The 25551-nt window shown below is 39.1% G+C and overlaps 1 non-coding gene across 1 annotated transcript; it reads left to right on the forward strand.

The window, feature by feature from the left end:
- The first annotated feature begins 9693 nt into the window (after positions 1-9693).
- Positions 9694-9812, forward strand: LOC123749864 (5S ribosomal RNA). Its single transcript, XR_006771938.1, has one exon. It is a non-coding gene; the product is annotated as a 5S ribosomal RNA (ribosomal RNA).
- Positions 9813-25551: the final 15739 nt, after the last annotated feature.

Below are 25551 nucleotides of genomic sequence, written 5' to 3' on the forward strand. Positions count from 1 at the left end.
TTCCCTGAGAGATTAATGTTGTTACCAGCTTTCCCTGAGAGATTAATGTTGTTAACAGCTTTCCCTGAGAGATTAATATTGTTAGCAGTGTGACGATAATCTGTAATAGAGCAGTGGCTGTTCTGGCTGGTGTTGTTGCAATCGCACATGAATACAAAAAGTAAAATAAAACAAATATGACTGCTTGTTTCCTCTACACTGTGAGAACTGCAGGTGAAAACTAATGAAATAAAAACTTCTGAGATTTAATATATCAAAATGATTTGAATAACATACAAAAAAAAGCCCCTTATCCACTTGGCTTAAACGCAATTTACAAGAGAAATAGACACATGTGATAGTAACGTTAATGGCAAAGGGGCAATTAATACGTTATACAAAAGTTGCAGAAGTCTACTGACACCCAGGGGAGCGTGAGTAGATGTTCCAGCTGAGAGCAGGAAGTGCATTTTGATGACTGGACGCAGGCGAGCTCTTTATATATATATATATATATATATATATATATATATATATATATATATATATATATATATATATATATATATATATATATATATATATATATATATATATATATATATATATATATATATATATATATATATATATATATATATATATATATATATATATATATATATATATATATATATATATATATATATATATATATATATATATATATATATATATATATATATATATATATATATATATATATATATATATATATATATATATATATATATATATATATATATATATATATATATATATATATATATATATATATATATATATATATATATATATATATATATATATATATATATATATATATATATATATATATATATATATATATATATATATATATATATATATATATATATATATATATATATATATATATATATATATATATATATATATATATATATATATATATATATATATATGTCGTACCTAGTAGCCAGAACGCACTTCTCAGCCTACTATGCAAGGCCCGATTTGCCTAATAAGCCAAGTTTTCATGAAATAATATATTTTCTCTAATTTTTTTCTTATGAAATGATAAAGCTACCCATTTCATTATGTATGAGATCAATTTTTTTTTATTGGAGTTAAAATTAACGTAGATATATGACCGAACCTAACCAACCCTACCTAACCTAACCTAACCTATCTTTATAGGTTAGGTTAGGTTAGGTAGCCGAAAAAGTTAGGTTAGGTTAGGTTAGGTAGGTTAGGTAGTCGAAAAATAATTAATTCATGAAAACTTGGCTTATTAGGCAAATCGGGCCTTGCATAGTAGGCAGAGAAGTGCGTTCTGGCTACTAGGTACGACATATATATATATATATATATATATATATATATATATATATATATATATATATATATATATGTTGGTGTATACTGGCAGCAGGTTTTCTTTCAAACATGTTTCATTGAATATGACGGCATATTCTGTATTTATTATTTTCTGAATAAGACAAAGATACAAAGCCAGTGTTCTCAATGCTTATATTCAACGAGCGCTTACCCACTGCTCTGAATGGAGCAACGTGAGTAGAGAGTTTGAAAGAGTAACTCAGGTATTGGTGAACAACGGATATAGCAACGCGGAAATAAACGCTGCTATAAGAAGACACTTGGACCGTTGGTATAATTCAGAACCTAGAACAGAAACCACAACACCCCCAATAAAATTATATTACAAATCAACCATGCACAGTGAACATGTAAAAGAGGTAAGAATAATGAAAGAAATAATCCGTAAAGGAGTAAAAAGCACTACTCCTAGCCAAAACATAAACCTGATAATATTCTACAAAACCAAGAAGACTTCCGAACTCCTTATCAAAAACAGCCCGAAGCCGACGGAGAACCCTCTACAGCAGTCAAGCGTTGTATACATGTACACTTGCCCCCACGAAGGATGTAACCTTCAATGTAAGTACATAGGTATGACGTCGACCAAGCTGACGAGGCGTTTGACATGCCATCTTCAATCTGGTGCCCCTAGGAATCACATGAGACAAGCCCATGACATTACTCTAACAAGAGAAATGTTGAACAAGAATACTTGCATAATAGACAAAACCCAAGATTCAAGAAGATTACAAATTCTTGAGGCAATTCACATAAGAATAGAGCGACCTACCATGAACACCCAAATCACGGAACTATTTACTCTACCCACCATGAGAGTAAGGACAAGACAAGAACATATCGATGCCAACACAGAAGACAATGTCCAACATAACAGGCCAATTACACTGGATTAATCTTTGTGTTTAGATAGGAGATGCCTCGTATGGGCCAATAAGCCTTCTGCAGCCCCGATGTTTATCCCTTATGTATCCCCCCATGTTTTTCACCTTCATTGTATTATCACCTGACCTAATGTGGGTATAAAATCAACTAGTATTGTAAGATCTGTTCACTTGAGAATGAACCATGGAGGTTCGAAACGTCGTGCAAATTATACAAATAAGTGTAATACACTCTATAGTAAATCACTTCTTTTCTTCACCTTAAAAGTACGAAAATGAGTTTTGGAGAACTCCTATTCCAATTAAGCCCTGATGCTAAGAAAATAATTAGAGGGATAGAAGCCCTAAACCAGAAAATAATAAATACAGAATATGCGGTCATATTCAATGAAACATATATATATGTATATATATATATATATATATATATATATATATATATATATATATATATATATATATATATATATATATATATATGCCTATACTTGCATAAACCACAAGTGAAGATAAACAATCTTTGGACAACACCCACCAGTGGGACTCGAACCCAGAAAGCACAACTACCTTCCAGTAGCTGGCATAACTAGTATTTGTTACACGACCATCAGACCTTCTTTTGTAAGGTCTGATGGCGTAGTGGGTTAAAGCATACTAGTTATGCCAGCTACTGGAAGGTAGTTGTGCTTTCTGGGTTCGAGTCCCACTGGTGGGTGTTGTCCAAAGATTGTTTATATATATATATATATATATATGCGAACAAGCCTGAATGGTCCCCAGGACAATATGCAACTGAAAACTCACACCCCAGAAGTGACTCGAACCCATACTCCCAGAAGCAACGCAACTGGTATGTACAAGACGCCTTAATCCACTTGACCATCACGACCGGACATAATGAGGTGATAGCCGAGGCTATTTGAACCACCCCACCGCCGGCACTCGGATAGTAATCTTGGGCATAGCATTTTACCAAATCACCTCATTCTTTGGGGCACACGTGAGGAACACAAATGCGAACAAGCCTGAATGGTCCCCAGGACAATATGCAACTGAAAACTCACACCCCAGAAGTGACTCGAACCCATACTCCCAGAAGCAACGCAACTGGTATGTACAAGACGCCTTAATCCACTTGACCATCACGACCGGACATAATGAGGTGATAGCCGAGGCTATTTGAACCACCCCACCGCCGGCACTCGGATAGTAATCTTGGGCATAGCATTTTACCAAATCACCTCATTCTTTGGGGCACACGTGAGGAACACAAATGCGAACAAGCCTGAATGGTCCCCAGGACAATATGCAACTGAAAACTCACACCCCAGAAGTGACTCGAACCCATACTCCCAGAAGCAACGCAACTGGTATGTACAAGACGCCTTAATCCACTTGACCATCACGACCGGACATAATGAGGTGATAGCCGAGGCTATTTGAACCACCCCACTGCCGGCACTCGGATAGTAATCTTGGGCATAGCATTTTACCAAATCACCTCATTCTTTGGGGCACACGTGAGGAACACAAATGCGAACAAGCCTGAATGGTCCCCAGGACAATATGCAACTGAAAACTCACACCCCAGAAGTGACTCGAACCCATACTCCCAGAAGCAACGCAACTGGTATGTACAAGACGCCTTAATCCACTTGACCATCACGACCGGACATAATGAGGTGATAGCCGAGGCTATTTGAACCACCCCACCGCCGGCACTCGGATAGTAATCTTGGGCATAGCATTTTACCAAATCACCTCATTCTTTGGGGCACACGTGAGGAACACAAATGCGAACAAGCCTGAATGGTCCCCAGGACAATATGCAACTGAAAACTCACACCCCAGAAGTGACTCGAACCCATACTCCCAGAAGCAACGCAACTGGTATGTACAAGACGCCTTAATCCACTTGACCATCACGACCGGACATAATGAGGTGATAGCCGAGGCTATTTGAACCACCCCACCGCCGGCACTCGGATAGTAATCTTGGGCATAGCATTTTACCAAATCACCTCATTCTTTGGGGCACACGTGAGGAATACCAGTTGCGTTGCTTCTGGGAGTATGGGTTCGAGTCACTTCTGGGGTGTGAGTTTTCAGTTATATATATATATATATATATATATATATATATATATATATATATATATATATATATATATATATATATATATATATATATATATATGGGCCAGGAAGGCATAGATAGCGCGAATCTTGTGGGAAACCATCAGCCGGCAGTAAGACAAGCAGTTAGCGTCTTGTCGACCGGTGTCTTAGCCTCTGCCCAGACAGCAGGTGTCCAGGTGTCTCGGGTACTAGAGGGTGGAGGGGGATGGTGTCTATTTAGACACTGAGGCGTCTGAGAATGTATTGTTTTGGTTGTTGATGCTGATTCCTTATGTTGTAGCATGCAGATACATTGGTGAATAGGCGGTACTGGAAAGAGGCAGGATCTACTGCCTAAGCAGGAGATATCCAAAACACCAGCTTCCAACCAGCGGTTGTTACTAGCTTTCCCAGACCATTTACTGTTGTTCCCAACTTCCTTATAGAGTTTAATGTTTTTACTAGCATTCCCAGAGAGTTTAATGTTGTTCCAGCTTTCCCAGAGAGTTTACTGATGTTTCCAACTTTTCAATAAAATTTATTGTGGTTACCAGGCTTTTCCAGAGAGTTCAATGTTCGTACCAGCTTACCCAGAGAGTTTAATATTGCTGCAAGCATTTCCAGATAGATTAATGTTGTTACCAGCTTTTGCAGAGAGTTTAATTATATTAAATGCCATCCCAGAGAGTTTACTGTTGTCACCAGCTTTCTCAGAGAGTTTAAAGTTGTTTCCAGCTATACAAGCGAGTTTAACCTTGTTACCGGCTTTCCCAGAGAGTATATTACTGTTACCAGCTTTCCAAGAAAGTTTAATGTGGTTATCAGCTCTCCAAGAGAGTTTAATGTGGATACCATCTTTACCAAACAGTTTAATGTTGTTACAAAAATACCCAGGAAGTCTTCTTTTGTTTCCAGCTTTTTTCAGAATGTTTAATGTTGTTACCAGCTTTCCCACAGAGTTTACTGATGTTATCAGCAATCCCAAGGGAGTTTATTGTTGTAATAAGCTTCCCAGAGAGTTTAGTGTTTTTACCAGATTTACCAGACAAATTAATGTTTTTTCTATCTTTCCCTGAGAGTTTAATATTGTTACCAGTTTTCACAGAGTTGTTGTTAACAACTTTCCCAGATAATTTGATTTTGTTACTAGCTTTCCCAGAGATTTTAATGTTGTTACCAGCTATCCAAGTGTGTACAGTTGTTAATAGGTTTCGTAGAGAGTTTAATGTTGTTACCAGCTTTACCAGAAAGTTGAATGTTGATAGCAGCTTTCCAAGAGAATTTTTATGTTGTTTCCAATTTTACCAGACAGTTTAGTGTTGTCACAAGCTTTCCCAGAGAGTTTTCTGTTTTTTCAAGCTTTTCCAGAGAATTTACTTATGTTACCAGCTATCCCAGAGAGTTTAATGTTGTTACTGTCACGCGTCGCTCACCTTAGCCTTGTGTGATGGGATTTACACTTAAACAACGGAGGTGTATGTTAATGATCCTATAACCCCCACGCTGCGGGTCTTCACCACCTCTACTGGGGCACCGTTGTTAATGATCCTATAACCCCCCACACTGCGGGTCTTCACCACCTCCACTGGGGTACCGTTGTTAATGATCCTATAACCCCCCACGCTGCGGGTCTTCACCCCCTCTACTGGGGTACCGTTGTTAATGATCCTATAACCCCCCACGCTGCGGGTCTTCACCCCCTCTACTGGGGTACCGTTGCTAATGATCCTATAACCCCCCACGCTGCGGGTCTTCACCCCCTCTACTGGGGTACCGTTGCTAATGATCCTATAACCCCCCACGCTGTGGGTCTTCACCCCCTCTACTGGGGTACCGTTGCGAATGATCCTATAACCCCCCCCCCCCCCGCTGCGGGTCTTCACCCCCTCTACTGGGGCACCGTTGTTAATGATCCTATTACCCCCCACGCTGTGGGTCTTCACCCCCTCTACTGAGGCACCGTTGTTAATGATCCTATAACCCCCCCCCCCACGCTGCGGGTCTTCACCCCCTCTACTGGGGTACCGTTGTTAATGATCCTATAACCCCCCCACGCTGTGGGTCTTCACCACCTCTACTGGAGTACCGTTGTTAATGATCCTATAACCCCCACGCTGCGGGTCTTCACCCCCTCTACTGGGGCACCGTTGTTAATGATCCTATAACCCCCCACGCTGCGGGTCTTCACCCCCTCTACTGGGGCACCGTTGTTAATGATCCTATAACCCCCCACGCTGCGGGTCTTCACCCCCTCTACTGGAGCACCGTTGTTAATGATCCTATAACCCCCCACGCTGCGGGTCTTCACCCCCTCTACTGGGGCACCGTTGTTAATGATCCTATAACCCCCCACGCTGTGGGTCTTCACCCCCTCTACTGGGGCACCGTTGTTAATGATCCTATAACCCCCCACGCTGCGGGTCTTCACCCCCTCTACTGGGGCACCGTTGACCACACTCAGGGAGCTCTTCAAGCCATGCCTCAAGTCCGGTCCGCCTACTACTTGACTATGGAGCTAAGGGAGAGAGGAGAAAGCCCAGCACACACTGCTTGATACTGACAAAGAGCTGAAATCTCTTGAAACCTTGCAAAATGAAGCTGTGCGTCTCATCCTTGGGGCTCCAAAGTCCACGAGAATATTTAATATGAGAGCAGAGTTAAAATTACCTACCATATGTGAGAGAATTTTGTCTATTAGGACAGTTTTCGGCGTGAAGGCATTGAGTAGTTCTAGACAACACATGAAGTTTCAAGCTAAACTTTCTAATATGCTGCACTCACCTGAGGTCTATAGAAGAAGAACGAAATCTGATTATGTATATTGGTTCTACAAGGTAGCTAACTCCATCAAAATATTAAATATGTACCCAACTCAACTAATGATTAATGAACCAATTACTCCATGGGATAACTGGGATCTATCAGTTGATTTTGTAAATGCGCCCAAGAAAGATAGTGTGCACACTACATTACTCACCGGTGAGTCCTGTTTCGTCTAACGCTACCGCATAGTGGACATAAAGTTATGTCCTCTTTTAAAATATTTGTATAAAATTCAATTTTTATCCGATTTACTTTGGGTTTGTTTCAAACTGCGCGCCATGAGGCTCTCTTTCTCACCACTAGGCTGCATTGTACAATAAGTTCATGAAAGGTGTAGACCACTTCGATCAAATGGTATTATGTCCCAAACGGGTTGCAGGTGGGTGACTTTAGCCGTTTATACTGGTAATGCTTCCCCCATATCATGTATTATATGCATATGTCTGTTTAGGGAATTTTATTCCGATCAATGTACAACCAAAAATAACTGTGTGCAACAAGTATAAACTTGACAAACATAACAAAAGTAAAAACATTTCGTGTGTGTTTGACGCTCACTGATATGTTCCAGGGTTGTTTTATATTTGGCGCTATTCTATCTTACGCTTTGTTGATCTTTTTTACCTATGGGCTCATAGAACATTCTATTGCGAACACATTAACACAAAAATGAATGACGTACATAGAAAATTAATGTCATGAGAGTGAAATAAGTATAAACTTTCAAAGCGCTGTGCGTCGTCCCGTCACCTATACTGGGTAACAATTTCACCACTTCCCACACTCTTGCGGGCGGGCCGCAATCATTATTCTACGCTTATATTCATATCACCGTGTTGGGAATGTCATTGCGAGTCCATTGATACCAAAATTAACGCTGTAGGACAAGTGTGGAGGTGATAACAATCCCAAGAGTAAAAACATTTTGTTGCTGTTGGGCGTTCATGGCGAGTCTTCTTCGTAGTTATTTATTTGGTGCTGGTATCCCTATACGTTTCGTGACTTTTTTACTGATGTTCTTCTAGAGAATTTTATTGCGAACACGTTGGTTCCAAAATGAAATACGTAGTTCAAGAACTAAGGTAAGGAGAGTAAAAAGAGTATACACATTTTTGTTTTTACGCTTACTCAGAAAAAACGCTCCGCGCACATACTGCCTTTTTTTTTACCATTGTAGGGAGCGCGAAAGTGTTTTAAAACAGTTAAGACTGAAAAGCATCACTGAAAGTACTCAGAGTATGGGTAACGATGTGTATTAGTGCTATACCGAAGGCTCTGTAGAAGAAGGTGGACGATGTACCGGATGTGCATGTAACATATTTGAACAATCTTTTCTCGTACATACAGCAATGAAGCGCGTCAATGACTGGGCAAGTACAACTCAAACCGAACTTGCAGGCATATACCTTGCCACTGAATTTTTAAAAGACAAAGGCAGTGGACTTATATACTGTGACTCGCAGAGCGCACTCCTGGCATTGAATGCACATAGTAGTGACACCCAGAAAATAGTCAGTGATATTCGAATGAATGTTTTAGCTGCTAAAGAAAACAGATTTGAGGTTAAATTCCTATGGATACCATCACATGTTGGCATCTCAAGGCATGACACTGTTGATATGCTTGCAAAGAAAGCCTGTAGAAAACCAGTGGTAGAAATTGATATGGGTGTTTCATTAGCAGTGACAAAGAGAATACTTAAACAAATATCTAGTGAAGATCTCTCCGACCTAACAAATTCACAAAGACCTGAAAGTTGTAGCATTAAATATTATGATAGATATCGTGAGGAGACATTCACATATGGGACTAATAGAACAAGAACCCGGCAATGTGATGTTATAGTGGCCAGAATACACCTGGGATATAGACGTATCTGGCAGCTTTCTCAAAACCCAAATGTCGAGTACACAATGTGTCAACTGTGTGAAAGAGAAAACATGCACTCTCTTGAACATTATATTGTGGAATGCCCCATACTGACTGATTTTCGCCCTCCTGGGCTAAGGTATGCTGAACTGTGTAGTTACTATATGAGTACTGGAACACTTGATGATATATTGGACTTGTATCCAAGATTGACCATGTAATATACCAATTATACAATGTATATATATGATGTAACTATATAACCTGAGCTTGTAAAAGCACCTTCAGTGATTAAGTGCTTAATTGCACACTAGTTTCTTTATCAGCTATCTCACCCTGTCAGAGTAAATGAGACAAATGTATGTGAATGAATGTGTGTGTATATATGTATGTATATGTGTGCGTGTATGTATATTCATGGATATAAAGTATATATGGAAGTTGATCAGAATTACATTTCACCTTTGTGAATGTACATTAATGACACTATATAAAAGACACAATGCTGGTTAGCATTGTAAATGTGTGGCCACATCTGTGGTAGAAAAAAAAACTGCTTGAGCTCGATCCTGCAATGTGCAACACGCCAGAGAGAGAGAGCTCCAACGGCCATACCACATTGAGAACACCGCTTCTCGTCCGATCAGCGAAGTTAAGCAACGTTGGGTTTGGTTAGTACTTGGATGGGTGACCGCCTGGGAACACCAAATGCTGTTGGCAATAATGTTAAGGGGAGAGCCGGTCGGCCAAGCGGACAGCACGCTGGACTTGTGATCCTGTGGTCCTGGGTTCGATCCCAGGTGCCGGCGAGAAACAATGGGCAGAGTTTCTTTCACCCTATGCCCCTGTTACCTAACAGTAAAATAGGTACCTGGGTGTTAATCAGCTGTCACGGGCTGTTTCCTGGGGGTCGAGGACCTGGCCGCGGGGACACTAAAGCCCCGAAACCATCTCAAGATAACCCCCACCGGGCTTGCCCACACGTGCAAAGTTTTGCAGGACCTCCGGTCGTTACCTCAGTTCTCAACATTTATTTCGGTCGCCAGCTAGGTAATCTTCACTGCGTCCCGGCAACGCTTTCATTTCAGATTTGATACAGTGTTACCACCTAGTGTCACTTTTCTGTTTAATATCAGTACTAGTGTGGTGCAATATAATATCACTTGTTCACAATGTTCAGTGAGATGAGGAGACATATAAAAGCGATAATAAAAGTAAATAAAGATTACTGAAGAGACAACTACATAAACGTGATAGAAGTATACGTGTAATAATATATAAATCAGATATAAATCAGTGGCGCTTCTTTGGTGGCCTCCGGCAACCCGAGTCAGCAGAACGAATTTAAGGGGATATTTGCCCTTATGTACCTTATGGGGGCCAGCTCCGTCAGCGAAGACCCATAATCCTCTCGGCTCCGCCACTCGCTGTCTTCACCCGGTAGAAGATGACATATGCAAGCTGCCCTACAGCCTAATCTACTCCTAAGAATCAATAGACATTCTGCAGGAGGCCTATTGGCCCATACGAGGCAGCTCCTATTTATAACCACCCAATCCCACTCATATACTTGTCCAACCCGCGCTTGAAACAATCGAGAGACCCCACCTCCAGCACGTTACTCGGTAATTGGTTCCACAAATCAACAACCCTGTTACTGAACCAGTATTTACCCAAGTCTTTCCTAAATCTAAACTTATACAATTTATACCCATTGTTTCGTGTTCTGTCTTGTGTTGATACTTTTAATACCCTATTAATATCCCCTTTGTTATGTCCATTCACCCACTTGTAAACCTCTATCATGTCACCCCTAACTCTTCGCCTTTCCAGTGAATGTAACTTAAGCTTTGTTAATCTTTCTTCATATGAAAGATTTCTAATTTGGGGAATTAACTTAGTCATCCTACGCTGGACACGTTCAAGTGAATTTATATCCATTCTATAATATGGCGACCAAAACTGAACTGCATAATCTAAATGGGGCCTAACTAGAGCAAGATATAGCTTGAGAACCACACCAGGTGTCTTGTTACTAACGCTGCGATTAATAAATCCAAGTGTCCGATTTGCCTTATTACGAACATTTATGCATTGATCCTTTTGTTTTAAATTCTTGCTAATCATAACTCCCAGATCCCTTTTGCAATTCGACTTCGCAATCTCAACACCATCTAGCTCGTATCTTGTAACCCTATCATCATTACCTAACCTCAGAACTTTACATTTATCAGCATTAAACTGCATCTGCCAATCCTTCGACCATTTCAAAACCCTATCTAGATCAACTTGAAGTGATAGTGAGTCCTCCTCAGAATTAATTTCCCTACCGATTTTCGTATCATCGGCAAATTTGCAAATGTTGCTACTCAAACCTGAATCTAAATCATTTATATATATTATAAACAACAGAGGTCCCAGGACAGAGCCCTGAGGCACCCCACTTACAACATTTTCCCACTCTGACTTGACTCCATTTATACTAACTTTCTGTTTCCTTTGGTATAGCCATGCCCTAATCCAGCTTAATATAGCACCCCCAATACCATGAAACTCTAACTTTTTAATCAGTCTTTCATGTGGCACTGTATCAAAAGCTTTGCTAAAGTCAAGGTACACAACATCACAATCCTTACCACTATCAACTGCCTCAACAATGCTAGAATAAAAAGATAACAAATTTGTTAAACATGAACGGCCATTTATAAAACCATGTTGCGACTCAATTATTAATTTATGTTTTTCAAGATGAAGACGAATTTTATTTGCTATTATAGATTCGAGTAACTTTCCCATAATAGACGTTATGTGGGACATTTGGGGGTTGACTCTAATTATTTAAATATTAATATAGTAAAATTAATTACGAATGACCACCCGCTTTTATAGGAAAGAGGGAAACTGAGAAAATATGATCATTAGAAAATTCCTAGATGAACCAGTAACTATGGATAAAATACTACTGAATAAGATCACTGAAATAATTAATGGGCTGTATAATTAAATGCATCAAAGCCTCAAACACCTACATTGGGGGGGGGGGGTATTACTGGAACTCAGTACGTCCAGGAACTAGTGTGGTTCGTTCACTAGTCCAATGTATAATAATCTAATCCTAATAGAATATTTATGAAATTATTACCGTTATCATTAATGAGAACATAGATTATGAACATGAATAATAATAATCATAATAAACACATGTTAATCCAATGAACAGAGTTCTGCATGTAAAGGAGTACAGATAATAATCAAGGAATACAAAGGAATCTTAGCTTAATGACGATTCCCTAGAAGTTAGTTACGACTCATCTTCTGATTCCCCTGGACTTGTCATGGAACACTGGGAGTTGATTAACATGGGAAATGACAGCTCGGAGAATTCTTCACACACGCTGTAAATCAAATTGGTTTCAGTAGTAACAAATTAAACTACTAGAAATCTATATTCATGAAAACGAGATTAAACATCAGAAAAATAATAACCTGTAGTTTTTTATTGTCGCACGTCGTCACGACAAGCTACCCAGCTATGAACCTACCCCCTATGAGATGCATCAAATAAGGATAAGGATACTTAGCTAATATGGGCAATGTGTAAGTTAAGGCTTGCCGAAATTCACGTCCTAGGCTCCGGTCTAGCCTATCCTAGATACTGACGCGCTTCACTGGCCGGTCACGTGGAGTTACATAAAACCAAATTTAACAGGTTCCGTGAATTACACTGACACCAGTGAAGGTATTGTCTGCAAAGGTTCTTCACACCTCACAGTGGCGACTTTCTTCTAGAGGTCTTGATGGTGTCTACCCTGGTGGCTGGGCAATGGCGTCTCGTCGTGAGCGTGTTGTCACGTGTGCTCACGTATGCGTCACCTCGTGCCGACTCTGCCTGGTGTACTGGCGTCTCTTCCGCCCAGCTCCGCGTCCCCCGTTTGTTAACCAAATTATTTATTATGGATATTATCATTTTTCGCAGTTGTGCTTGAAATGCTCGGGTTAGGACGGGTTTATTATTTGGAGGAGTTAAATATTATTATTTGCCCGTTTTATTATAGTAAACGAACAATGGAGATGAATTAAAGTCTCTCCAGGGCATTCATGCGCGACGTTAATTTTATTACTAGATAACAGCTATAACTATAAACGCTCTATTTGGCTTTAGTTGGAGATCAGTTTATCTGTAATTAATTATCACAGAGAACACCATTGTTTATAGAGAATCAAATTCAATTCTCAGACACATTGGATATAAATGTGTTTATTACAATGGAATCTGACACAATACTGGCGTCGGGTGACGTAAGAATTCTAGCCTTATTGTACAGATGTAATTATTAGTACATGTGAACTCTACGTTGGGTTAATTTTACTCACTACAATGATTAGTAGAATTAGTAATAATTAATGAGAATACAACAGTGTTGTATTTGGTGTTGGAAATTTCCAACATAACTCCGGGAGGAGGATTCTAGGGTCGTAGTGTAATGTGGAGTACTGACACCTATCCCGAAGTTGAGATTAATATTGTATATTAGTATATTAGTATGTTAGTATGTTAATACACACATAACGAATGTCCCGTATTTGTCAAGGGCATACAAGAAACTTAAGTCTTGCTGATTTTCATGTCAAAGGGAACATGTTATTATGAATTACCTAAAGCTAATAATTAAGAAAGCCTACAAACTCTCAGGAACTCTAGATAAATAATGTTACTTATAGCCTATACAATGATTAAAGATTTAAACCACACAATTCAAACAACAAAGAATCTACTGTGATGAGAATGTCTTGGGTCATAGTGACTTGTAATGGTTTGTTACTTGACACCACACCACAGTATCATCATGGTTGCTTAAATTGGGTGTAAAGTTATTTGTCTTGGTTAAGAACTACAATAGGCTTGTAGTTTCCCTTAGTGGAAACATGAATTAAATATTGAAACATTAAATGATTAAGTTATCGGTAATCAGGAATCCTCTAAAGCTCACAATAAAGTCAACAACTAGGGTCGCAGTGACATGTAATGGTGTATTACGTAGCTGCTGAATCGTAGGCAAACTCAGAATAAGTTCCTAAGAACTGATAACACTATTGTATAATTATACAGTAAAGTATTATTAGTCATTTAAGATCAAGGAGACTATGACACTACAGTAAGGTCACTGTCTAGGATCGCTGTGACTTGTAACTATTGAGTTACTAGACAATAACATCACGCAGCATCATGATCACACCAAATTCAAATGAAAAAATTGAATTTAATGTGCACTGCCGTGCAGTAGTTATTCTGACTGATGGTACAACTAATTTGCTAACTAGCTAAAATAATAGAAAAGTAGAGAACTGAAAAGTTTATTCATTAAAATCAAGGAAAATTCTGAGTCGACAGTGAGATTAGCAGCCTAGTCATTCTGACTTATGAGCTAATTGAATGGCAGCTCATAGGCTTGACACTGTAAACTTGTTAATACGAAATCGACCTTTACATGAAATTGAGTTTATTAAATCAGTCTCTATGAGTATAGTCAACTGTAATTAATGGTGAGTACAGATTAGGCTAGTACTCAGTTGACACTACTAAAGTCCCTAAACCTACCTAAATAAATGGTTTGAATTTCTAACCTACCTAAGTAAGGAACTAAGCTAATTGTGAGCAAAATGTACTCGAATTAACATTGGGAGCTGTATTAAGCTCATTAACAGGTCGAGCTATATTGAACTCGTGAACATGGTGAGCTATATTGAGCTCGTCAACAGTGTTGACAGGGTGAGCTACAGTAAGCTCGTTAACATGGGGAGCTATATTGAGCTCGGTAAGCATGTTAACAAGGTGAGTTATAGTAAACTCGTCAACAGTGTTGACAGGGTGAGCTCGTTAACAGTGTTAACAGGGTGAGTTATATTGAACTCGTCAACAGTGTTGACAGGGTGAGCTGCAGTGAGCTCGTTAACAAGGTTAACAGGGTGAGTTATATTGAACTCGTCAACAGTGTTGACAGGGTGAGCTGCAGTGAGCTCGTTAACAAGGTTAACAGGGTGAGTTATATTGAACTCGTCAACAGTGTTGACAGGGTGAGCTGCAGTGAGCTCGTTAACAAGGTTAACAGGGTGAGTTATATTGAACTCGTCAACAGTGTTGACAGGGTGAGCTGCAGTGAGCTCGTTAACAAGGTTAACCGGGTGAGTTATATTGAACTCGTCAACAGTGTTGACAGGGTGAGCTGCAGTGAGTTCGTTAACAGTGTTAACAGGGTGAGCTACAGTGAGCTCGAATTAACGAGTTGGAGTATTGCATCATTCAATTATCATGGCGAGCAGTGCTCGTGGCATGGGGAACATTAAAGCGTTCAATTGTCATGGCGAGCAATATTGAGCTCGTATGCGCATGGGGAACAATAAGCACTCAATTATTACGTTAATTCTAAGGTGAGTTATATTAAGCTCATAAAGCATGTTAATTAACAATGCTAATGTTTAACGATAATGCATTAAACAAAGAGAAACCTAAGATTGCTGGAAATTAAATTACTGCTACGATTAATCCTATTCAAGATAATTTGTAACATTTTCCCAACCTAAACGTTTCACGGGTTATTAGTTCTCTGTAAATTCACTTACGTATTGGTAAGTTTGCAAGTTTGTTCGTGCTGCGCTTCTACACTAATTAAGCAGAAACGAAAGAAAAACAACTCAAACAAATTGATGCAAGTATTTATCACTAACTCTTAGTGCAGAAAACATGGTATTAAGAAGGTTTTCTTGGCAAACCTTTAAGCACAAGTATAGTGGACCAGTGGTCCTAGCGAATTTATAATTACAGAAGTTGCATGATGACTTCATAGTATTACTAAATTCAGGAAATGCCAGTGGCATTGAGTGCTAGATTCTCTAGCCTAACATTATTAATTACCTAGGGAGTACTAGATTCTCTAGCCCAACATTACAATTTACCTAGGAAGACTGAGTGTGGTCAATTACTACTTGTCGAGAATAATTCTAGGTCGGCAGTGGATTCAATGGCTTGGTCGCTGTGACTTGTACTTGTTTGAGTACGGACCATTGGTTTCCACTGAGAGCTATGAAACATCTCGGCGAATACCAATTGCACTACATTCAATCTGAGTTTATTACTCAGCTGTGTTTCTCCTTTTAGCTTGCTGCTGGAGAATTGATTTACTGCTGACTAATTTATTATTGTTGGCAGGCTTAGGCTTGTTCACATTCAGAACTTTACCAGTAAGTAAGTAGTCACCTGCAGATTGGAGCATATTCATTCCCAATCGTTTAACATGTCCAGTTATGAACTGGTAATAGTAGTCGGCTCCTACTAGTACATCTACATTGTTAAGGCAGTCAGACGTTAACTTGTTGTCAGCCAAATTAATTTCACGTTCCTGCAGGAAGTGGGCTGTGTACCCCAGACCCTTAATATTTAAGTCTAAAGGTATTTGATCTACAACAATGGCTTGGACAGCCTTGGCATGACTACCTAGTCGTACAAGCGGTTGAACTACTGAGTATTCATGGGTTCCTCGATTTATCATGAACCCTGACAAGTTTAATTTTACCTGTCCTATTGGTTGTAAATTAAGTGCCTCTGCTGTCCTTTGAGTAATGAAAGTTCTCTGGGAACCTTGATCAAATAGTCCACGTGTGGTGATCTTGGCTCCTCTGTTCTTCACTTGAAGTTGGGCAGTAGGGAAAGCAGCATCCACTTGAGATGCTTGTGAAGTTACGCTGTACACATCTCGCACCTTGCAGCACTGTACTGGTGTAGATTCTCTACATCCTATTCTAGGATTGACATAATTTGTCCTAACTAATTTGCACAGTGCAGCATGATGCTTGCCCCTTCTACACCTATTGCAGGTGTTCAGTGGGGTTTCACAGCTATTGACATTATGGGATTTGAGACACCTAGTACATTTGTGTAACTGTTTGAGTCGTCTGACTCTTGTGTCTCTATTAGGGTAATTAGTACATTTGTACAGAGAATGGTTTTGATTGCAAAACAAGCACATTCCCCATCCTACAGCTCGTTTAGGGGTTACCGGTTTAGGTAAAACAGTACTTGCAGGTTGTGATGGTTTTGCTGCTTGCATTTGCTTGTTATTTATTCTCTTGTGAGTACTTGGTGTACTCTGGGGAACCATTAATAGGCTCTTGGTAATGCTCTTTGGACTATTAGGTCTCTTAGGAGCACCTGTGGGGCTCTTAGGCCTTACTGATGAATCAGTGTTTGACTGATTGTTGTTACATTGATTATTAGCACCTTTGTTACCTAGTGACAGTGTCACTTTAGGAGTTTCAGGTAAGGAAACTGATGTAGGTACAGTTTTGGTGCATTCAGATTTAGCATTAATTGCCTGGTCTGCTGTATGATTGCTCATATTGCGCAAACCTGTAAATATATCCTGCATTGACAGGGTATTACCATTCTGGTATACATATAATTTATTAAGTGTGTCACCAGACAATTTTCTTTGGATGATAATTTTAGTCATCCACTCAGTAGTTGGGTGATCCACCTCTTTACTGAAAGAATTTATCAGTGACTCAAGCTGGAAACTAAAGGCTTGTAAAGAGTCAACTGATTGTTCTGGTGAAGATAAATTTAATAATTGGTGCACAAGGTTTATAATAGTCTTCTCATTGTTAGCACTTACTTTAGAAGGCTGGTGTGAGCAATTGTGACCATTACTTGTGTTGCTTAAGGCTTCTTGTTTAGCCTCAGCTTTGATTACAGCTTCGACTGCTGCTGCAGCATTAGCTTTATCATTTTCTGGTTCAGATTCACTGATTTTTGCAGCTTCACTTGTTTCATCTGCAGCTTCACTTGTTTCTCTGGGTTCTTGTGATAAGCTAGCTAATTCAGTAGCCTCATGTATTGAACTTATAGAATCCAGGGAACATTGAGAAGAGTGGTCTGAAAATTGGTCAGACTCTGTAAACAAATCATCACATGAAGCTGTATAAGATGAGAGGTTAGAAAATGAAGGTTGAACTTCAGTTGTGGATCCTGTGTAGTGATCAGTATTGATTAGAGGATTCTCCTCATCTTGAAGTAGCTCAAGTATTTCATCTGAGCTGAGTGTTGACTCGGGTATAGGTCTATTAATGATCTGATCTATCCACTCGGGAATATCTAGTCTCGCAAGCACCTTATCATATTGGTCTAACCTGGTTTGAACGCTACGTTCATAGTTATCAAGATCAGATTCTGTTAGACGTAAGTTGTCTGAGACAGTATGATCGACCTGGAGTAAATTTCGGTGAAACTCGATTACAGTCTTGATATAATCATATTTTTGGTTAGCGCTCCTTATGGAACTTGCTATTCTGTAGACGTAATCTGGGTCAGTTTCTACACAGTTGTCACATCTGATAAACTGTTTTCCTAGCTGAAGTTGAAGAGCGGTCAAGAATCTTGCATTCCTTTCTAAAGGATTCATTCTTGTGATAAATTGAGCCTGATAGGGCTTATGTAGCTATTTGTATAGCTATGGTATCTGCTCCTTGATGTAGAGCAGGTATAAGTATTGACAGCCTGGTATTTTCTTGAGGCTTGTTGTAATTTACCTCATTTAGAGGTTAGCTACCTACCTAATAATAAGCAACTAAGATTTGAGTGGTACCTTGGTCTCACTACAGGTGTTCCTCAGCTTAGCTCTTCTAAATCAGCCTCGGATGGGTAGTGGACTTACAGTAACACTCAAAGACATACATAGAAATATGCAATAAAATATAATTACACAATAAATGGTTAATCCCACCCTTGATAGGGTCAGCACAAAAGGAATAATATATATGCCACTAACTAGCTCAAGCCTAGTCGTGAGAATTTCTACTTAAGAAACTACAACTATATTTAGTCTATGCTTGTGCCAAATTCAACACAATCACAGTCTAAATTGCTACCTAATAAAGGTTGGCAAAGATTATATTGTGGTGCAATAATGTGCAAATAATTGTGCTGTGTTTTTGGGTTTTTTGGATTTTATATAATATACACTTGTATAATTATGTGTATAAGAAATTAAATGAACACAAGAGAATTAATTGTGTTTGGCAAGTATTCTACTGCCGTAAATATTATCTAACTACTGAAGGTACTCCTAATTGTGGAATAAAATGTTATCAGGGATAGTAATGATTAACTAGTATGAGATCAGTAATTTATATTAGTATACTGGATCCCTAAATGTTAATGATCCACTGACTTGAGTGAATCAGTAACTATAACATGGATACAGGCTATAATGGACAGTCTGCTGACAGCCATATATTGAACCATTTGTATAGCCCAAATGGTTAACACATCTGCATGTAAAGGAGTACAGATAATAATCAAGGAATACAAAGGAATCTTAGCTTAATGACGATTCCCTAGAAGTTAGTTACGACTCATCTTCTGATTCCCCTGGACTCGTCATGGAACACTGGGAGTTGATTAACATGGGAAATGACAGCTCGGAGAATTCTTCACACACGCTGTAAATCAAATTGGTTTCAGTAGTAACAAATTAAACTACTAGAAATCTATATTCATGAAAACGAGATTAAACATCAGAAAAATAATAACCTGTAGTTTTTTATTGTCGCACGTCGTCACGACAAGCTACCCAGCTATGAACCTACCCCCTATGAGATGCATCAAATAAGGATAAGGATACTTAGCTAATATGGGCACTGTGTAAGTTAAGGCTTGCCGAAATTCGCGTCCTAGGCTCCGGTCTAGCCTATCCTAGATACTGACGCGCTTCACTGGCCGGTCACGTGGAGTTACATAGAACCAAATTTAACAGGTTCCGTGAATGACACTGACACCAGTGAAGGTATTGTCTGCAAAGGTTCTTCACACCTCACAGTGGCGACTTTCTTCTAGAGGTATTGATGGTGTCTACCCTGGTGGCTGGGCAATGGCGTCTCGTCGTGAGCGTGTTGTCACGTGTGCTCACGTACGCGTCACCTCGTGCTGACTCTGCCTGGTGTACTGGCGTCTCTTCCGCCCCGCGTCCCCCGTTTGTTAACCAAATTATTTATTATGGATATTATCATTTCCCGCAGTTGTGCTTGAAATGCTCGGGTTAGGACGGGTTTATTATTTGGAGGAGTTAAATATTATTATTTGCCCGTTTTATGATAGTAAACGAACAATGTAGATGAATTAAAGTCTCTCCAGGGCATTCACGCGCGACGTTAATTTTATTACTAGATAACAGCTATAACTATAAACGCTCTATTTGGCTTTAGTTGGAGATCAGTTTATCTGTAATTAATTATCACACAGAACACCGTTGTTTATAGAGAATCAAATTCAATTCTCATACACATTGGATATAAATGTGTTTATTACAATGGAATCTGACGCAATACTGGCGTCAGGTGACATAAGAATTCTAGCCTTATTGTACAGATGTAATTATGAACTTAGTACATTAGTGAACTCTACGTTGGGTTAATTTTACTCACTACAATGATTAGTAGAATTAGTAATAATTAATGAGAATACAACAGTGTTGTATTTGGTGTTGGAAATTTCCAACACGTTAGGCTAATTGGTCGATAGTTAGACGCAAGTGATCTATCTCCTTTCTTAAAAACTGGTATCACATTAGCAACTTTCCAAAACTCTGGCACTGCTTGACTCTATTGATTTATTAAATATGGTTGACAGTGAGTCACAAAGCTCCTCTTTGCATTCTTTAAGCACCCTGGCAAACACTTCATCCGGCCCTGGGGATTTGTTTGGTTTGAGTTTTACTATTTGTTTAAGAACATCCTCCCTGGTAACTGTTAAACTCGTCAACCTGTCCTCGTCCCCACCCACATAGACTTGTTCGGCTGAAGGCATATCGTTAAGTTCCTCTTAAGTAAATACAGATACAAAATATTTATTAAAAATACTACTCATCTCTTCATCACTATCTGTTATTAGACCTGTCTCAGTTTTTAATGGACCTATCCTTTCCCTAGTCTTAGTACGATATAACTGAAAAAACCCTTTAGGATTTGTCTTTGCTTGCCCTGCTATGCGAACTTCATAGTTTCTTTTTGCTTTCCTTATCTCTTTTTTAACATTTCTAACCAGTTGTACGAATTCCTGTTCTAAAGTGACCTCCCCATTTTTAATCCTTTTGTACCAAGCTCTCTTTTTACCTATAAGATTCTTCAAATTCTTTGTTATCCACTTTGGGTCACTGATATTCGATCTATTCAATTTGTATGGTATACTTCGTTCCTGTGCTTTGTTTAGAATATTCTTAAATAAGTTATATATTGAATCCACATCGAAATCCCCATTTACTTCACCTATCGCTGGGTTCATGTCTCGCTCCAAGACCGGCCTCCACCCCATACCCAAGACTTTCCAATCAATTTGACCCAAAAAATTTCTAAGGCTATTAAAATCAGCTTTTCGAAAATCTGGCACTTTAACAGAATTTTCTCCTACAGGTCTATTCCATTCTATACTAAATCTGATTTCTTTGTGATCACTGTTCCCTAGCTCACTCCCTATTTCGATGTCATTAATTTGTGTTTCCCTGTTAGTTAACACTAAATCTAAAATATTATTTTCCCGTGTTGGTTCCTTAATGTGTTGCGTAAGAAAGCAATCGTCAATTAATTCTAGAAAATCTACTGCTTCACTATTCCCTGTTTTGTTCAACCAGTTTATTCCACTAAAATTAAAGTCACCCATGACGTAAATACTGTTAGATCTAGATGCCCTCGATATTTCATCCCATAGATGCTTTGCTTCCATTCTGTCTAAATTTGGTGGCCTATATATAACTCCTATTATAATATTATTTGCTTTTTCGTATAATTCTATCCAAATAGTTTCTGTGTGTGGCTCAGTTTTGATTCCCTCTTTGAGACTACATATCAAATTGTCCCTAACATATATGGCTACTCCCCCTCCTCGTCTAATATATCTATCTGTGTGTGTGAGAGTTCTGAGTTACTAACTTGTGAGAAGTTTTGGAATAAATTGAAATTGGTATAAGGAATTTTAGCTCTGAAAATTTCTAAGAACTTTCTTTATTCTTTAACCTTTATTCCTGTCGTGATATTCAACTAGGTCGCCTGAGGAAGGACTTGCTTAGCTAACACACCAGTGTAGTAAACAGCTCATTCCTCACTTTGGGACCATGTATGAACAATTGACTAGGCGCGAGCAAACGCCGAGACCCCAATGAAAATTGAAATCCCCCCCACTTAGGCCGCCGACCTTCGCCAATCGCCGAAGCGAATCTAACGAGTAGGTCACGGGCTCTCACAACAATAATTTATTGTTGTGTGGTGCCGTATATTTGATCCAAAGCTCAGAAAATTAGTCTCAATTTTAGTCGAGTGTGAAGAACATTTGCATAACAATAATAATGTGTGGGGTGTAACGAAAAGACAGTGTTAACCATAACAACTTAGTTTATTCAATAAAGTACTAACTACTACAACAAACAAAATAAATGTCAATGACGTTACTCGAAATCCTTCCTGTGACACTATCAATGACAGCTAGACACCAGCCCCTAGGACTGCATAATGAACTAACTCGAACATAAGCGTGACCACATAGGAATCAACAAGAAACAAGAACTAACAGATCTATAATCACAATTACAACAATTGACACAGTAGGTTCTGAAACACGTCTCCAGTAACCTCCTAACTGTTCTACGCCTCAGTGCAGTCTACTCCTGCAACAGCGGTTGCAATGCAATCAAATCAGTAGTCTTTCAATGACAATAACTAATGGGTTCACTGGCAACTCCAGCAACCCTTCCTCAAATTAATCCTTACGTTAACACTCCGTCCCACGGACGATCAACAATCAATAACAATTGATTTACGTTAATAACACAATAACATTTACGTTAAATTAATAACTCTTACAACTGTCACTAGTAACGCGGAAATTACACAACACTCTACCCGTCGAGCATTCAGTGAGAAAATCCCATTAATCCTTGTACTACCAGACAGCTGATTAATCTCTTTACTAGTTACGTTAATCGGTTACTAATCACTCAGCGATGGTAAACTCTGATTTACAATGTCCAAAGTGCTAAGAGACCGGTAATCACTCGTGATTACCTTTAGAGTAATTAATTACTATTCTCAAGATCAATAATTAATCAATTAAAATACGCAACCTTTCACACTGGTTCAGCAATTTACATTAAGGTATGAATTCTGTCTGAGCCTTCCATACTCAGACCAATTTAGGTGGCTAATAACAGTAATTAGCACCACGTTTACTTTATTCTAAAATGAAGTTACTCTTCCCACGAGTCAATCAAGTGCCGGTACTTCCAGGCAGATAAATAACGACGTTACGTTAATGGAACAATGTAGCCTTCGTGTGAGTCGATCAAACAAGGATCGAGGTTAATTACTTTGACTTCCTGAAACACGTCAATTACCCGGCCCACTGACCGTTAATTACGACAGACAATACTCTAATTCTTATCTGGCTGATGGCTAGGCTCCTCGAGACTACCGTAGCTGCTTGCAGGAAAGTAAATTAACCCAAACGTATTCTACGTTACTCAAATTGTCAAAGAACAAATTCTCTTAAAGCAATGGGCGTTCCCTTGGTTACGTTATATTAATTGCCTCGCAATCACCTCACTGAATACTGGACTTCGATGTCCTACTAGATAACCAGGAGAATATATTTGTACCCAAGTACTCGTCTACAGCCGAGTTCACCCACGACAATGACAAATCACAGTGATTTACGTTACAATCCGGTTGCAATGACAATACTGCAGAATTTAGTAAAATAACATACAGGACATGAACCCTCTAGAACACTGCCCCACAATGACTTTAATGAACTGCAATCCCATACGGTGATGCTCAACACTAGCAACAATCACCATCAAATAACAAACCCTTTGCAATAACACACACGGCAAGTATTCTAATTTCCAAATATTAGAATACTGCACACACTTACTTACTGTTGCAAATGACCCCAATGCTCTCAATAACCCCTAGAACATAGGTCAATATATATCAATCACCACAGAGTAAATAACACAATAACACTGGGCACCGTGACACTACGATTATATATATATATATATATATATATATATATATATATATATATATAAATATATATATATATATATATATATATATATATATATATATATATATATATATATATATATATATATATATATATATATTTATATATATATATATATATATATATATATATATATATATATATATATATAGCCTCGAGTGAGTGGCTTAATTTGGTGAGTGAGCCTCGTCACTCACCAAATTCTACCAAAATTACGTTAATACATATATATATATAAATATAAATCACACTTGTCACGGCCCTGGGAACAATACAAGAAATTAAGACCAAACTGTGGTACACTCCACAATAATCATTGCCAGGAATCACTGGCGTTACACATACCTGAGGGCTCAGTGTTGGAATTCCACACCTGCAAGACCACACATGGAAATGATATCACTCCGTCCCACGGACGATCAAAAATGACTACCACAATGAAATAATATAATTATTACATGGACATCCTCTCATCCTCTCAGTCCTTGGCTAATCTATGTATACTGTGTTCCCGCATGTACCCACACACACACACACACACTGTACATCTGTGTACACCAGACCTAAGTCCCACTGGACTGACAAGATGACAACAAGGGTGATTATCTCCTCGTCTACACTCCACTCCACCTGAACAGGTGCTGTGTGACAATGTGACGGAACACTTGACCTCGAATTCAAGCTTTTAGAGACTAACTGATCACCAGAAATACACACATAGGTACTTACTCATTCACACTGCCGGCTTTACACACCATTCCCATACATCAGGCACCCCGCTATAGGTGGCTGGCTCGCACAGGGTGGCGTAGGCGGCGGTAGTACCTTACGTGGTATTTTTTTCGTACAATTGGTGCACACTCGAACCCCACCCACTCAACACAGCTGAGTTTGCACCCTCGACCCACCGGTGAAGTGAAGCATTCATACCCAGGTGACGCGCAAAACGATAGCGTCTCACACAAACATGGGAAATCTGCCTTGACACTGACACGAATTTCCCCGTTCCCATTGACTGCTACAGAGCACTAGCAAGTCTAATCAACACTGGTATGGGATCTACGAGTCCGTTACTGCTCGTATGCACATTCCCCACGATCCCAGATCACTGTACCTCTACCCACTGTACACAATGTCTTAAACCCCTCCAAGGACGACTTCGGCCGGATTCTGTGACGACCGCTGTCGTTGGTGAAGCAGAAAGCATCAGCAGTTGAGTAGTCCAGCCACCACGACGCCCTATACTTCAATTTGGCCGAATTGAGTACAGGAAGCATCTTGACAAGGTGGCAGCTGGGTTCAGAATCCTGTTTACACCGGCTATCCCCACGTCCTTCTCGAAATAACCGA

Source organism: Procambarus clarkii, chromosome 9 (genome assembly GCF_040958095.1).
Source record: "Procambarus clarkii isolate CNS0578487 chromosome 9, FALCON_Pclarkii_2.0, whole genome shotgun sequence".
In the NCBI taxonomy this organism is placed as follows: Eukaryota; Metazoa; Arthropoda; class Malacostraca; order Decapoda; family Cambaridae; genus Procambarus; species Procambarus clarkii.